Below are 16182 nucleotides of genomic sequence, written 5' to 3' on the forward strand. Positions count from 1 at the left end.
TTTGTATTATATATACAACTCGACCCCTCGTACTCTAATCTGAAAAAGACATAAGGTTCTTTGTTCCGTCCTTTGGTCCACCTCTCATCCCTTTGCCCCTTATATAAAAAATAGGGTCATTTACATTTGTGCCCCTAACTCGAACCCACTACTCAGATTTGCCCCTAATTTCAAAGCATGCTCAAATTTGCCCCTCTGCCGTCAAATGCACTTATAGAAATGCCCTTCCGTGCCGCTACCATCCAGTCAAAGGGCTTTGACCGTTTTTTGGACGTTTCTTTGACATTTTTGCCCCTGTCTTGGTGTGTCACTTACTGGTGGGACCCACTCACAAAAAGTAAAATGGAAAAATACTTTCTCTCACCCTGTTTCTCTCACACACTTACATGTGGGCCCAAACTAGAAATATGAAAAAAGGATTATTCAAACTGTATAACTGGCCACGTGTCATTAGTTTATCAAATATTTTCTGAACTATTTCGTTTAATTAGGAGGGCCCACAAGTCATACTCACTAGGGTAATGAACAAATTAATTAGCCATAATCTCGCTGTTGACTTGCTAGCTGGCCGGAGTCCAGCCGCCGGTGACCAAATTCTACGACGATGGCTCGCTGGAGGCCACGGGAGCAGTAGTTTGGGGCACCAGGTTCAAGCCCTTGCTCGCGAGCCTCGCTAGGATGTTACAGGGCTCGCTGGAGTGGACGAAGTTGTCGCCGTCGTCGATGTTTCGCGGCGGCAGTGGCATGATGATGTCGCAGACGAAGTTGCAGAACATGGTCGGGCCATCTGAAGGTGTAGGTAGCATCTACAGGGATCCAGGAGCACACCAGGCAGAAAAGTGCGGCCAAGGGAGCTCTGCAACAACGTGCTCTTCGGCCATGGCAGTCGACGGTGCTAGAGCTCGTCGAGCGACGGCTAGAGGAAGGTATCAAGGTACGTAGGAGAGGGCTTAGGTAGAGGAGATCACTGCGGTTCTTTTTGTGCTTTTAGATGTGTCGGGGAAGGTCGGAGCACGACAAATCGGGGCCGGCGTTCGGCGACTGCAGAAGAGTTGACTGTGTTGATTCGTTCGGCTCGCCGAATCTTAGGTCGTGATTGTTGGAGAAGAAGCTCTTGAGAACACGGAGGTTGCAATGGACAAGCTGGTAGGTCTCTCGGAGGTCGTTGGTCACGGGCACGGCGAACGGCGGCGGGAGGTCGCACTCGGGCAGTTTCAGAGGAGAGAGCCGGGGGTCCGGAGAGAGCGCTAGGGCTACGGCATGTACTGTGGATGTCCCTGCGGCCCCGATGGCGAAGGGAATAGCTCGGGCGCAAGCCGGAGGTGGCTTCAGGTGAGCGCGCGGGTCACGCCCTCGACCTGCCAGAGGAAGAAGATGACCAGCCGGTGGGCTGGGCAGGCTGGGCCGTCTTGGGCTAAAGGTAAGCGGGGGCTCTCTCTCTCTCTCTTGTCTTTTAATTTTTTTCAGGGGCAAAAATGTCAAAGAAACGTCCAGAAAACGGTCAAAGCCCTTTGACTGGACGGTAACGACACGGAAGGGCATTTCTATAAGTGCATTTGACGGCAGAGGGGTAAATTTGAGCATGCTTCGAAATTAGGGGCAAATCTGAGTTGTGGGTTCGAGTTAGGGGCAAAAATGTAAATGTCCCTAAAAATATCCCTCTACCCATGCAGCCGCCCCATAATAACACCAACCCACCAAAAATAACGGTCGCCACTAAGTATTTATTTTCTTTCGCCCTCACAAGCAAAACCAACTAGCAAACCCCGTAACCATAATAGCATCAGCCCATGTGTGACGGTTTGGTTAGGGTTTTCGAGATCTCGTTGGTTTTCCACGTCACCACCGTCCTCATCACTTGTCTTAAACTCGTCCTAATGCCCATCCCCACGGGTTCCCATTAAAAAGCTCGCGGTCATAGTCGTTTAGGTTTCTCTTCCCCACGTCCCACACCAAATAGCCTTCCATGTGATCTAGGGCATACATTCGTACACCCCCAAACCATAGTTCTCATTGTCTCAGTTCTGCTCATGGATAAGGTGGAGGATCTGATGAAGAGTTTGATGTTGTCTGAGGAGGAGAGTAAGGAGAGGAAGATTGTGTGGAGTTGAGTAAGGAAGAGGGGGGGGTGGTGGATCCGCGGGCAATAAAAAACTCATGTACGACAAGCACGCATGCGCGAAGGGGCCTAGTGAGTCTGGTGAGAAGGTTTTAGTGCCCGATCTGGAGACTTGGCTGCAAGGATCTCTGTGAAAGTAAGAGGAGGCCGAAGTCACGCTCGAGCGTTGACAACAGCTAGGTGCTCCCCATGCAATGCCATGAACACTCAGATGGTCATGAAAGAAAAGTAAAATACACAAAGGGAACCACCACATAGAGAGGCAAGGTCAAAGCATACACTGACTCCTCTGATCTACGAAGGGAACATGCAAAGTTGATACGTCTCCATCGTATCTACTTTTCCAAACACTTTTGCCCTTGTTTTGGACTCTAACTTGCATGATTTGAATGGAACTAATCCGGACTGACGTTGTTTTCAGCAGAATTGCCATGGTGTTATTTATGTGTAGAAACAAAAGTTCTCAGAATGACCTGAAACTTCACAGAACGTATTTTTGGAAATAATAAAAAATACTAGCAAAAGATCAAGGTCAGGGGGCCCACACCCTAGCCACGAGGGTAGGGGGCGCGCCTGCCCCCCTGGGCGCGCCCCCTACCTCGTGGGCCCCCTGGAGCTCCTCCGACCTCAACTCCAACTCTATATATTCGTGTTCGAAGAGAAAAATAAGGGAGAAGGATTCATCGCGTTTTACGATACGGAGCCGCCGCCAAGCCCTAAACTCTCTCGGGAGGGCTGATCCGGAGTCCGTTCGGGGCTCTAGAGAGGGGAATCCGTCGCCATCGTCATCATCAACCTTCCTCCATCACCAATTTCATGATGCTCACCGCCGTGCGTGAGTAATTCCATCGTATGCTTGCTGGACGGTGATGGGTTGGATGACATTTATCATGTAATCGAGTTAGTTTTGTTAGGGTTTGATCCCTAGTATCCACTATGTTCTGAGATTGATGTTGCTATGACTTTGCTATGCTTAATGCTTGTCACTACGACCTGAGTGCCATGATTTCAGATCTGAACCTATTATGTTTTCATTAATATATGCGAGTTCTTGATCCTATCTTGCAAGTCTATAGTCAACTAGTATGTGTTATGATCCGGCAACCCTGAAGTGGCAATAATCGGGACCACTTCCGGTGATGACCGTAGTTTGAGGAGTTCATGTATTCACTATGTGTTAATGCTTTGGTTCGGTACTCTATTAAAAGGAGGCCTTAATATCCCTTAGTTTCCACTAGGACCCCGCTGCCACGGGAGGGTATGCTACCTCTTGAGCACTGCATTGGTTTTTCCCCGAAGAGGAAGGGATGATGCAGCAAAATAGCGTAAGTATTTCCCTCAGTTTTTGAGAACCAAGGTAGCAATCCAGTAGGAGGCTACGCGCGAGTCCCTCGTGCCTGCACAAAACAAATAAATCCTCGCAACCAACGCGATAAGGGGTTGTCAATCCCTACACGACCACTTACGAGAGTGAGATCTGATAGATATGATAAGATAATATTTTTGGTATTTTATGATAAAGATGCAAAGTAAAATAAAAGCAAAGTAAAAAGCAAAGGAAATAACTAAATATTGTAATATTAATATGATGAAGATAGACCCGGGGGCCATAGGTTTCACTAGTGGCTTCTCTCAAGAGCATAAGTATTCTATGGTGGGTGAACGAATTACTGTTGAGCAATTCACAGAATTGAGCATAGTTATGAGAATATCTAGGTATGATCATGTATATAGGCATCACGTCCGAGACAAGTAGACCGACTCCTGCCTGCATATACTACTATTACTCCACTCATTGACCGCTATCCAGCATGCATCAGTATTAAGTTAATGAAAACAGAGTAACGCCTTAAGCAAGATGACATGATGTAGAGGGATAAACTCATGCAATATGATGAAAACCCCATCTTGTTATCCTCGATGGCAACTATACAATACGTGCCTTGCTGCCCCTACTGTCACTGGGAAAGGACACCGCAAGATTGAACCCAAAGCTAAGCACTTCTCCCATTGCAAGAAAGATCAATCTAGTAGGCCAAACCAAACTGATAATTCGAAGAGACTTGCAAAGATAACCAATCATACATAAAAGAATTCAGAGAAGATTCAAATATTGTTCATAGATAGACTTGATCATAACCCACAATTCATCGGTCTCAACAAACACACCGCAAAAAGAAGATTACATCAAATAGATCTCCATAAGAGAGGGGGAGAACATTGTATTGAGATCCAAAAAGAGAGAAGAAGCCATCTAGCTAATAACTATGGACCCGTAGGCCTGAGGTGAACTACTCACACTTCATCGGAGGGGCTATGGTGATGATGTAGAAGCCCTCCGTGATGGATACCCCCTCCGACGGAGCTCCGGAACAGGCCCCAAGATGGGATCTCGTGGATACAGAAAGTTGCGGCGATGGAATTAGGGTTTTGGCTCCGTATCTGATCATTTGGGGGTACGTAGGTATATATAGGAGGAAGGAGTACGTCGGTGGAGCAACAGGGGGCCCACGAGGGTGGAGGGCGCGCCTGGGGGGGGTAGGCGCGCCCCCTAACTCGTGGCCTCCTCCCTTGTTTCTTGACGTAGGGTCCAAGTCTCCTGGATCATGTTCGGCGAGAAAATCACGTTCCCGAAGGTTTCATTCCGTTTGGACTCCGTTTGATATTCCTTTTCCTCGAAACCGTAAAATAGGCAAAAAATAGCCATTCTGGGTTGGGCCTCCGGTTAATAGGTTAGTCCCAAAAAATAATATAAAACTGGATAATAAAGCCCAGTAATGTCCAAAACAGTAGATAATATATCATGGAGCAATAAAAAATTATAGATACGTTGGAGACGTATCAGGGTAGGACAAAAGATGTCATGCAAGTTCTTTTCCATAAGCACGTATGACTATATTCGGAATACATGCCTACATTACATTGATGAATTGGAGCTAGTTCTGTGTCACCCTAGGTTATGACTGTTACATGATGAACCACATCCGGCATAATTATCTATCACCGATCCATTGCCTACGAGCTTTCCATATATTGTTCTTCGCTTATTTACTTTTCCGTTGCTATTGTTATCATCGCTACAAAACACCAAAAACATTACTTCTGCTACCGTTACCACTACTATCATATTACTTTGCTATTAAATACTTTGCTGCACATATTAAGTTTCTAGGTGTGGTTGAATTGACAACTCAACTGCTAATACTTGAGAATATTCTTTGGCTCCCCTTGTGTCGAATCAATAAATTTGGGTTGAATACTCTACCCTCGAAAACTGTTGCGATCCCTATACTTGTGGGTTATCAAGACTATTTTCTGGCGCCGTTGCCGGGGAGCATAGCTCTATTCTTTGAGTCACTTGGGATTTATATCTGCTTATCATTATGAAGAACTTGAGAGATCCAAAAACAAGATTTACCCCTCAACTACGAGGGGAAGTAAGGAACTGCCATCTAGCTCTGCACTTGATTCACCTTCTATTTTGAGTAAGCTTGCGACACCTAAACCTGCTTCTGCTATTGATTCTGATATGTTGCATATTATTGATGATGCCACTTCTGCTATGCATGATACTTATGATGAAACTACTTCTATGCTTGATACTACTGTGCCACTTGGTGAATTTCTTGATGACCAACTTGCTAGGACTAGAGAGAATGAAATTATTGAAACTGATAATACCGATGAAAGTGATTATGAAGGCTCTCCTAATAAATATGAATTACCTGTTGTGCCTGAGGGCTATGTTATGGTTGAAGAAACTAAAAGAGACTTTCTTGCTTGCAATGATAGAAGTGATCTTAAGAAATTATTAGCTAAGCTTAAATAAAAAACTCTGAATGCTAGAATGAAATATGATCCTGCTTATGCTACTTCACCTATCTTTGTTACTGATAAGGATTGTGAATTCTCTATTGATCCTGATATAATTACTTTGGTTGAATCTAATCCTTTTTATGGCTAGGAATATGAAACTGTTGTGGCACATCTTACTAAATTAAATGATATAGCTACCCCGTTCACTAATGATGAGAGAACTCGCTACTTTTATATCCTTAAAATATTTCTGTTCTCATTAAAGGGTGATGCTAAGATATGGTTTAATTCTCTTGATCCTGGTTGTGTGCGTAGTCCCCATGATATGATTTATTACTTCTCTGCTAAATATTTCCCTGCTCATAAGAAACAAGATGCCTTAAGGGATATATATAATTTTGTGCAAATTGAAGAAGAGAGCCTCCCACAAGCTTGGGGGAGGCTTCTCCAATTACTTAATGCTTTGCCTAATCATCCTCTTAAGAAAAATGAAATACTTGATATCTTTTATAATGGACAAACTGATGCTTCCAGAGATTACCTGCATAGTTGTGCTGGTTCTGTTTTCAGGGAAAGAACACTAGATGAAGCTGAAATTCTATTGAATAATATGTTGACAAATGAAAATAATTGGACACTTCCTGAGCCAGCCCCTGAGCCTATTCCTAAACCAGCTCCGAAGAAAAGGGGTGTTCTATTTCTCAGTCCTGAAGATATGCAAGAGGCAAAGAAATCCATGAAATAAAGGGTATTAAAGCTGAAGATGTTAAGAATTTACCTCCTATTGAAAAAAATACATGGCCTTAATTTACCGCCTGTTGAAGAAATATATGGTTTTAATCCATCACCTATTGAAGACACACATGGTATTGATAACCCGACACAGGTAGTAAAGGTAAATTCTCTCTATAGATATGATAAAGCTGAAATCCCATTTACTAAGTTTGCTAGCCCATCCTTAGATGAGTTTGATAAATTTATGGTTAAGCAAGAAGACTTCAATGCTTATTTTGGTAGAGAATTAAAACGCAGTGCTGATATGCTTGAACACTTGGGTGACTATATGGCCAATGTCGAAGGTGAACTTAAACTTATTAGTAAACATGCTTCTATGGTTACCACTCAAGTAGAACAAGTACTTAAAGCTCAAAATGATTTGCTCAGTGAATTGAATAGTAAGAATAAGGACTATGCTGTTAGAGTGGCTACTAGAACTAGTAAAATGACTCAGGAACCTTTGTATCCTGAAGGCCACCCTAAGAGAATTGAGCAAGATTCTCAGAGAAATAATATATATGCACCTAGTCCTTCTAAAAGGAAGAAAAAGAAAAATGATAGGACTTTGCATGCTTCTAGTGAACCTATTGCTGAAACACTTGAGAATCCAAATGATATTTCTATTTCTGATGCTGAAACACAATCTGGTAATGAACCTGAAACTAGTGATAATGTTAATGATAATGTTCATGATGATGCTCAACCTAGCAATGATAATGATATAGAAATTGAACCTGCTGTTGATCTTGATAACCCACAATCAAAGAATCAATGTTATGATAAGAAAGACTTTGTTGCTAGGAAACAAGGTAAAGAAAGAGAGCCTTGGGTTCAAAAACCCATGCATTTTCCTCCCAAACCATCCAAGAAAAAAGATGATGAGGATTTTGAGCGCTTTACTGAAATGATTAGACCTATCTTTTTGCGTATGCGATTAACTGATATGCTCAACATGAATCCTTATGCTAAGTATATTAAAGAAATTGTTACTAATAAAAGAAAGATACCGGAAGCTGCAATTTCCACCATGCTTGCTAATTATACTTTTAAAGGTGGAATACCAAAAAAACTTGGAGATCCAGGAGTACCCACTATACCATGCTCCATTAAAAGAAACTATGTTAAAACTCCTTTATGTGATCTTAGAGCCGGTGTTAGTGTTATGCCTCTCTCTTTATATCGTAGACTTGATTTAAATAAGTTGACACCTACTGAGATATCTTTGCAAATGGCTGATAAATCAACTGCTATACCTGTCGGTATTTGTGAGGATGTGCCTGTTGTGGTTGCAAACGTTACTATTTTAACGGACTTTATTATTCTTGATATTCCCAAGGACGATAGTATGTCTATTATTCTTGGAAGACCCTTTTTGAATACTGCAGGGGCTGTTATTGATTGCACCAAAGGCAATGTCACTTTTCATGTTAATGGTAATGAGCATACGGTACACTTTCCGAGGAAACAACCTCAAGTTCACAGTATCAATTCTATTGGAAAAATTCCATCGATTATTTTTGGAGGTTTTGAATTTCCTCTTCCTACTGTTAATAAGAAATATGATATTCTTATTGTTGGGGATGTGCATATCCCCGTTGAGGTAACCTAGTGTTATTCGAAAATTCTCCGGTTCCATGTTATTCGGAATGAGTTTGTTAACAAGACTTGATCAACCTTGTTAATGGATTCCTTTTGATGATCATGAGATGGATGAATTTAGAAAACACAACTCTCTGTACCCTCTTTCTACTTTCTTTTATTTATATTAAATAAAATAAAAATAGTATTTTTTGTCTGTTATCTGAATTATCCGTGCAATATAAAAATACCCTGAAAATAAAAGTTCTCCAAATGCCCTGAAATTTAAATATGATTTTTTCTGAAATATTTGAGAATATTTGGCACTGAGAACACAGCAGGGGGGCATCCACTTGGCCACGAGGGTGGAGGGCGCGCCCTACCCCCCTGGGCGCGCCCCCTACCTCGTGGGCCCATGGTGGCCCTCCTCCACTTATACCTGCACCCACACACTCCTTCTTCTTCCCACAAATACCATTATCCAGCTCAAGCACGAGTTCTAGCTCATTTTGCTGCGATTTTCGATCTCCTTGCTCAAAGCACCTCTCACAAAACTGCTTTGGGGGATTGTTCCTTGGTATGTGACTCCTCCATTGGTCCAATTAGTTTTTGTTGCTTTATTCATTGCATATTTTTGCTGCTTAGGTGACCCTGTTCTTGAGCTTGCATGTCAAATTATGTGGTTCCAAGTAGTTTTTATGCATGATATAGGCTCCAGGCACTTGTAGGAGTAGTTGCTATCAATTTTGTTGAGTTTGGTTCACTTTTATTTTGAAGTTACTAAAAATTTCAGAAATTTCAGAGGAAGAAATATGTTTAGGAAAATGTACCAAGGTGGTTCTTCAAGGAAACAAGGACCTAGGCTTGCAATGCGTGATGCTGATGATGAGCCACCAAGGGACGCTCCAGTGCGGCCTTGTGAATGGCCTTCAGAGGACTTCATGGATCGAACGGGAATTAAGGAAGAATTTAACGCATATTTGTGTAACGTTGATCTTGTGAACTTCGAGGAAGAAAAATGCCGTCAGTACCACTATCTCACTAGTTCCTTTGTGAGGAGGTTTGAACTTTCATCTTCACGCAATTCTCAGACTGTCCTGTTTGATCTCTATGAAAATTCTTATACTATGGACTTAGAGGATTTTACCACTGCTCTCAAACTTCCATAATGGGGTAGTGCTAGTGAACCTCGCAAATCTGAATTTAGAGATTTTCTTGCTAATATAATTGTGGGGGAATCTAGAGATATAGCACAAGCTACCATAGGGAGCATTCACTTTCCTACTATACATTATTTTGCTATCTTCATAGGTAGATGCATTAACGGTAAAGATGAAGCATGTCACATGTGTGTCCCTGACCTCAGTATTCTTAGGAGTGCTGTGTTAGGAGATAAATCTTATAATTTGGGAGCCATTGTTGCACGTAGGTTGCATCTTAATAGATTTAATGGAGATTTCTTTTGTGGAATTTACGCAACCCGCTTAGCCAATTTTCTTGGTATAACCATACGTGAGGATGATATTGAGTTGCCTCCTACTTATTTGGATTATGAGGCTATGGTTCGTCATCAGTTTGTTGAGAGGAACGATCAGTTCCTCCAATACCGACTAATCTTTGACAGACGACGCACCTATCACGTCGCTCTCCCTGCTTCTACTTTTTTTGATTTTCAGGCAAAAGGGAGATATTTTATAAGCAGAGAGGAGGCAGAAGAGTATAAGAGGAGGGCTGAGATAGCTCGCCTCCAAGCTGCAGCCCATGATGCAATGACTGCTGCAACTCAGTACGACCCCAACTACAGCTTTGGATATCCGCCAGGCCATCCGTGGCATTAGACCAACTTAGGCCAAAAGCCTAAGCTTGGGGGAGTACGTATTTCTCACTGACATTACATTCATGTTCACACACTCATTGCTAGATGTCGGTGCTCATACTTTTTCATTGTAATATTCATGCTAGTTTATTTCCTTTTTATGCTTTCTTCTTGTGTGTTTAATAAACCTTAAGAAAAACCAAAAAAAATTAGTTGTAGCCTTTTATTAGTTTACTTTCCATGCTTGCAGTAGTAATTAAAAAGAGAACCCAAAAAGATTTCCTGTTCTTCTTTTGCTTGTCGGGAGCTTTCCTGTGTATATAGTTTTATTTCTTTTCTTTTCTTTGGGGGTCGATAGGAGAAGATCATGATTAAATTGTTAAAGTGGCTCTTATATGCATTATTGTTGATCTGACAAAAGAGCCCATATTGCCTTGTCTTCTCCTGTTTATTGAATGCTCGCAGATTCCAGCTTAGTCCAACGTACGTGCACTATTATTATTATCCACATCATTCGGTCGTGCAAGTGAAAGGCAATTATGACGATATATGATGAACTGATTGAGATGGGAGAAGCTGGTATGAACTCGACCTCTCTTGTTTTTGTAAATATGATTAGTTCATCGTTCCTGATTCAGCCTATTATGAATAAACATGTTTGCAATGACAATTAGAGATCATAGTTCCTTATGCCATGCTTAATTAGCTAGGAGCTTATAATGGTTTACCTTGCGTGCCAACATGCTATTAAAATGGTTGTGATGTGGTATGATAGGGTGGTATCCTCTTTTGAACGATTCAAGTGGCTTGACTTGGCACATGTTCACGCATGTAGTTGAAACAAAATCAACTTAGCCTCTACGATATTTATGTTCATGGTGCATTATATCCTACTCATGCTTGCATTCGGTGTTGATTAATTTTAATGCATGTTCATGACTGTTGTCGCTCTCTAGCTGGTCGCTTCCCAGTCTTTTTCTAGCCTTCACCTGTACTAAGTGGGAATACTGCTTGTGCATCCAATCCCATAAACCCCAAAGTTGTTCCATATGAGTCCACCATACCTACATATATACGGTATCTACCTGCCGTTCCAAGTAAATTTGTATGTGCCAATCTCTAAACCTTCAAATAAATATCCTGTTTTGTATGCTCGAATAGCTCATGTATCAACTAGGGTTGTCCGTATCTTCCATGTTAGGCAGGTTATTCTCAAGAGGAGTGGACTCCGCTCCTCACTCACGAGAAAGTGGCTGGTCACCGGGATGCCCAGTCCCATGCTTTATGCAAATAAAATCAAAATAATTGCAAACAAAACTCCCCTTGGGACTCTTGTTAGTTGGAGGCACTCGTTGTTTCGAGCAAGCCATGGATTGATGCTTGTTGGTGGAGGGGGAGTATAAACTTTACCATTCTGTTTGGGAACCGCCTATAATGTGTGTAGCATGGAAGATATCGCCATCTCTTGGTTGTTATGTTGACAATGAAAGTATACCGCTCAAAATATTATTCATCTCTATTTCAAAACCGAGTTCTCGCACCTCTACAAATCCCTGCTTCCCTCTGCGAAGGGCCTATCTATTTACTTTCATGTTGAGTCATCATCCTCTTATTAAAAAGCACTAGTTGGAGAGCACCCCTGTCATTTGCATTCATTACTGTTAGTTTACATTGAGTATGACTTGACTGGATCTCTTTTACCATGAATTACAATGTCTAGTGAGTCCTTGATCTTTAAAGGTGCTCTGCATTTATGTTTTGCGGTCTCATAAAGGGCTAGCGGGATACCATCTTGTTATATCATATTATGATTGTTTTGAGAAAGTGTTGTCATCCGAGATTTATTATTATTGCTCGCTAGTTGATTATGCCATTGATATGAGTAAACATGAGACCTAAGCATTATTGTGAATATGGTTAGTTTATAATCTTTTCTGAAAACTTGAATGCTGGCTTTACATATTTACAACAACAAGAGCAAACAGAGTTTGTAAAAGTTTTTCTTTATCACTTTCAGTTTGTCAACTGAATTTCTTGAGGACAAGCAAATGTTTAAGCTTGGGGGAGTTGATACGTCTCCATCGTATCTACTTTTCCAAACACTTTTGCCCTTGTTTTGGACTCTAACTTGCATGATTTGAATGGAACTAACCCGGACTAACGCTGTTTTCAGCAGAATTGCCATGGTGTTATTTATGTGCAGAAACAAAAGTTCTCGGAATGACCTGAAACTTCACGGAGCGTATTTTTGGAAATAATAAAAAATACTGGCAAAAGATCAAGGCCAGGGGGCCCACACCCTAGCCACAAGGGTGGGGGGCACACCTGCCCCCTAGGCGCGCCCCCTACCTCGTGGGCCCCCTGGAGCTCCTCCGAACTCAACTCCAACTCTATATATTCGTGTTCGGAGAGAAAAAGTAAGGGAGAAGGATTCATCGCGTTTTACGATACGGAGCCACCGCTAAGTCCTAAACTCTCTCGGGAGGGCTGATCTGGAGTCCGTTCGGGGCTCCGGAGAGGGGAATCCGTCGCCATCGTCATCATCAACCTTCCTCCATCACCAATTTCATGATGCTCACCGCCGTGCGTGAGTAATTACATCGTAGGCTTGCTGGACGGTGATGGGTTGGATGAGATTTATCATGTAATCGAGTTAGTTTTGTTAGGGTTTGATCCCTAGTATCCACTATGTTCTAAGATTGATGTTGCTATGACTTTGCTATGCTTAATGCTTGTCACTAGGGCCCGAGTGCCATGATTTCAGATCTGAACCTATTATGTTTTCATGAATATATGTGAGTTCTTGATCCTATCTTGCAAGTCTATAGTCACCTACTATGTTTTATGATCCGACAACCCCGAAGTGACAATAATCAGGACCACTTCCGGTGATGACTATAGTTTGAGGAGTTCATGTATTCACTATGTGTTAATGCTTTGGTTCGGTACTCTATTAAAAGGAGGCCTTAATATCCCTTAGTTTCCACTAGGACCCCGCTGCCACGGGAGGGTAGGACAAAAGATGTCATGCAAGTTCTTTTCCATAAGCACGTATGACTATATTCGGAATACATGCCTACATTACATTGATGAATTGAGCTAGTTCTGTGTCACCCTAGGTTATGACTGTTACATGATGAACCACATCCGGCATAATTCTCCATCACCGATCCATTGCCTACAAGCTTTCCATATATTGTTCTTCGCTTATTTACTTTTCCGTTGCTGTTGTTATCATCACTACAAAACACCAAAAACATTACTTTTGCTATCGTTACCACTACTATCATATTACTTTGCTACTAAATACTTTGCTGCAGATATTAAGTTTCCAGGTGTGGTTGAATTGATAGCTCAGCTGCTAATACTTGAGAATATTCTTTAGCTCCCCTTGTGTCGAATCAATAAATTTGGGTTGAATACTCTACCCTCGAAAACTGTTGCGATCCCCTATACTTGTGGATTATCAAGATTCCATTGGAGCAAGCAAAGGGCACGTAGCAAGTGAGTTGACAGATGGTTGTACATCTGTACGAGAAGGAAGAGGCTAAAGATGACCCCGGACATGGACATCAGACAAGTGCTCCCCTGTAAGGGCATAAGCGATAAAATGATCAAGAAAGCAAATCCAAATGAATAGAAGGAACAAGGAGGCATAGAGGCAAGGCCAATAATGTACACTTCGTCTTTCGTTCTATGAAGGGAATGGTCAAAGAGCCCTTTGAAGCAATCAAAGGGTCATAGGAGCAAGCAAACTCACAGACGGCTATGCATCCACACAAGCAGGGAGAGGCTGGAGACGTGCCCAAGGTAGGTTCTCGGTTGGTTGGAGACCATCGCTGGAAGAACCATCAAGCAGAGTCACAACTCACAAGCAATGACAACCAAGAGCATTGCATCAAGGCTGACTAGAAAAGAAAGTAAACACAAAAGAAATAGAAAAACATGTCGATATATAAATAAATAAACGAAAGAGCAAAACGAAAACCGGCTAAACATGAGTAACCTGCTTGTCCGAGCTCTCTGCCCACCAGGCTACTCGATTCTCCTGCCCGACCTTGTGTAGGTTACTCGGTGATGGCCCAAAAGTATAGGGGATCTATCGTAGTCCTTTCGACAAGTAAGAGTGTCGAACCCAACGAGGAGCAGAAGGAAATGACAAGCGGTTTTCAGCAAGGTATTCTCTGCAAGCACTGAAATTATCGGTAACAGATAGTTGTGTGATAAGATAATTCGTAACGGGTAACAAGTAACAAGAGTAACTAAGGTGCAGCAAGGTGTCCCAATCCTTTTTGTAGCAAAGGACAAGCCTGGACAAACTCTTATATAAAACAAAGCGTTCCCGAGGACACATGGGAATTGTTGCAAAGTTAGTTTTCATCATGCTCATATGATTCGCATTCGTTACTTTGATAATCTTCTATATCTAAATAGCTAGCGCCCACTAAGGTATTTTTCTCAACATGCAAGCATGCCACCTCATCATTCAACATGCATAAGAAAAGGCCCACCTCAACATGCAACTATGCATATTAAAAATCCACTACAAGATGCATGCATGTAAAATTCCATTTTATTATGCTATTTACATTTAATTCTTATATACTTTCAGAAACTATTGTTTCAAGAATTCATGTTCTATATAATCAAAATCTCATTGAAATATTGCAAACATTTCCGCAACAATGTGCGGGGCATCATCTAGTTTGATATGTGGGTGGACCGGTGCTTGGGTGTTGCCCTTACTTGGAAAAGCCTCCCACTTATGATTAACCCCTCTCACAAGCATCGACAACTACGAAAGAAGAATTAAGATAAATCTAACCATAGCATGAAACATGTGGATCCAAATCAGCCCATTACAAAGCAACGCATAAACTAGGGTTTAAGCTTTTGTCACTCTAGCAACCCATCATCTACTTATTACTTCCCAATGCCTTCCCCTAGGCCCAAATCATGGTGAAGTGTCATGTAGTTGACGTTCACATAACACCACTAGAGGAAAGACAACATACATCTCATCGAAATATCGAAGGAATACCAAATTCACATGATTACTTATAACAAGACTTCTCCCATGCCTCAGGAACAAACGTAACTACTCACAAAGCATATTCATGTTCATAATCAGAGGAGTAATAATTATCATTAAGGATCTGAACATATGATCTTCCACCGAATAAACCAACTAGCATCAATTACAAGGAGTAATCAACACTACTAGCAACCCACATGTACCAATCTGAGGTTTTGAGACAAAGATCAGATACAAGAGATGATATAGGGTTTGAGAGGAGATGGTCCTGGTGAAGATGTTGATGGAGATTGACCCCCTCTCGATGAGAGGATCATTGGTGATGACGATGACGATGATTTCCCCCTCCGGGGAGGGGGGGAGCTTCCCCGACAGAACAGCTCCATCAGAGCCCTAGATTAGTTCTGCCCAAGTTCCACCTCGAAACGGAGGCGCTTCATCCCGAAAGCTTCCTCTTGATTTTTTCCAGGTCAAAACCCTTCATATAGCAGAAGATGGACACCAGAGGCCCGCCAGTTGGCCCACAAGCCACAGGGGCATGCCTGGGGGAGTAGGGCGCGTCCCCAGGCTTGTGGCCTCCTGGTGGGTCCCCTTTGGTATTTTCTTCGCCCAATATTTTTTATGTATTCCAAAATAATTCTTCGTAAACTTTCAGGAATTTTGGAATTGTGCAGAATAGGTCTCTCAGATTTGCTCCTTTTCTAGTCCAGAATTCCAGCTGCCGGCATTCTCCCTCTTCATGTAAACCTTGTAAAATAAGAGAGAAAAGGCATAAGTATTGTACCAAAATATGTAATAACATCCCATAATGCAATAAATATCAATATAAAATCATGATGCAAAATGGACGTATCAACTCCCCCAAGATTAGACCTCGCTTGTCCTCAAGCGAAAGCCGAAATCAATAATCATGTCCACATGTTTAGAGAAAGATGTGTTGATAAAATAAAATACGGACATGAGGGCATCATGATCATCGTTAGAACAGAAACATATAATGACATATAATTTCTTATGCTAAAGTGACAATTCGTTCACAAG

General features: G+C 42.0%; 1 pseudogene; it reads right to left on the bottom strand.

Moving 5' to 3' along the window:
• Nucleotides 1-987: 987 nt before the first annotated feature.
• LOC147985399 (uncharacterized) overlaps nucleotides 988-16182 on the bottom strand; it is a 33749-nt pseudogene continuing 18554 nt past the window's right edge.

The sequence above is a fragment of the Triticum urartu genome, chromosome 2A (genome assembly GCF_056163025.1).
Source record: "Triticum urartu cultivar PI428250 chromosome 2A, HENAU_Tu73, whole genome shotgun sequence".
In the NCBI taxonomy this organism is placed as follows: domain Eukaryota; kingdom Viridiplantae; phylum Streptophyta; class Magnoliopsida; order Poales; family Poaceae; genus Triticum; species Triticum urartu.